This window comes from Hippocampus comes, unplaced genomic scaffold (assembly GCF_001891065.2).
Source record: "Hippocampus comes isolate QL1 unplaced genomic scaffold, H_comes_QL1_v1.1 scaffold122, whole genome shotgun sequence".
In the NCBI taxonomy this organism is placed as follows: Eukaryota; Metazoa; Chordata; class Actinopteri; order Syngnathiformes; family Syngnathidae; genus Hippocampus; species Hippocampus comes.
The window spans coordinates 4763625-4765390 of NW_017842059.1; the positions used below are offsets into that span (position 1 = coordinate 4763625).

The 1766-nt window shown below is 42.9% G+C and overlaps 1 protein-coding gene across 12 annotated transcripts in view; it reads right to left on the minus strand.

Moving 5' to 3' along the window:
- Positions 1-1766, minus strand: part of myo18ab (myosin XVIIIA b) — a 99400-nt gene that overhangs the window by 37099 nt on the left and 60535 nt on the right. The gene's annotated exons all lie outside the window — the stretch shown is intronic.

Below are 1766 nucleotides of genomic sequence, written 5' to 3' on the forward strand. Positions count from 1 at the left end.
ACTGGAGCGCTAATGAGAGAGAAGCGCTCCAGTTAGCGTAAGGTTTTTAGCCTTCGAGCGCTAACTATGGCCATCGAGGATTACGAAGCGTCCCGTGGCTGGCTTAAAAATTCATTGCATGACATCAGCTGAGCAACGCTGTCTTGGGTGGCGATCGAGGGGAGGTCGAGTTAGAGACCGTGGAATGGTGGAAAGAAAAGCCACCAGGTCCAGGAAGTATTTGTTATTGTTAGATTCAGATGTAGCAAGAACGTTGCATTGCTAAAATGTCGATAAAACGGACCTTTGGATGTCAAGCAGCTAAGACAAGAAGCGCTCTGACGCTGGAAGAGAGGGTAAAAGTGATCAAAATGAAAGACGGAGGGAGCAAAATAAAATACATTGTCCAAGAAATTGATGTAAGTGAAAGAAAATGCTGATCGAACATTTCTCAATTTCTTTCCCTTTATTTCTTTCTACACTGACAATATGAAGTGCCAAATAAGTGTGTGCTCATACTTATGCACTATTGGAATAAAAATAGAGTACACATACGTTTGTGTGTGCGTGTAGACATACATTTGTGTGTGTGTGTGTGTGTGTGTGTGTGTGTGTGTGTGTGTGTGTGTGCTTACATCTGAGATCAAATTTGCTACAGTGAAAAACCCCCTGTTGTGAAAAATTTCTTGCTGCAAACATGATTTCGTTGTAGAGGAGTTTCACTGTAATATAATTAATTTCCATACTTATCAAGGGGCAAAAAATTCATTTTGGGTTTGAGGCAGAACAAATGATATTAGAGATTTAAAGTGTAAACTAGCTACCTGGACTTTGTAAGCATAGTGCATACAGTATGATAATAAATGTAATTGAACCACACAGACAGTTCAATTATTATGCGCAGCAATGGCGTGACATAATTTTTCATAGATATCTTCATGACGTGATGTCATCGTTACTTGATGTCTCCATGAAATGAAGAGAAAGAAAAGTGTCGCCTCATTTCCTCATAATAAATCCACCACCTCTCACATCGCTCCTTTGTTGATATGAGCTGATGAAAGATGATCAATCATCAAATTGACTTCTGTAAATACAGCCGCATGTCGTCGTCGTCTTTTGTGTGTGGTCACTTGTGCTTTATGCGCATGCGTGTCACATCACGGACGCGTTCAGTAGTGAATGAGAACATTAGAAAGAGTGGATTTAACAACAAAAATATCTGAATTGGGCGTTAAGCCCTGCAGTGTGAATGTAGCCTGTCTGACCGCAACATCTTGCTGCCAGGATGAAAACTACATGTAAATGTAATATTCGGCAACCAGTTCAGGGTGTACCGCGCCTCTGGTCCGAAGACAGCTGGGATAGGCGCCAGTACGCCCGCAACCCTTGTGATGATGAGCAGATCAGATAATGGATAGGTGGATTGTATAGGGCAGGGGTCCTCAACCGCCGGTCCGCGGACCGGTACCGGTCCGCCGGGCATTTGGTACCGGGCCGCACAGAAAGAACTTGCCTTAATTCCGTTTTATTTATTTCGGAATACGAAAGATGTTTTATTTTGAAAACTTACCGGATTCTCCGTTACATCCGTCTGTGTCCAGCTTGACACACGTCAAGCCACGCTTCTCCGTAACGCGACCAATTAGGCTAAAAACAAACACCGGAGCTCGCAAAATGAGTAAAAAAACTGCTGGAGATCGCAAATGACGGCGGCCTTAAAAGTACGTTCGAGACAACTGGATTAAAGTTATGTCTGAATACTCTGAGATCGCCACAATAGCACT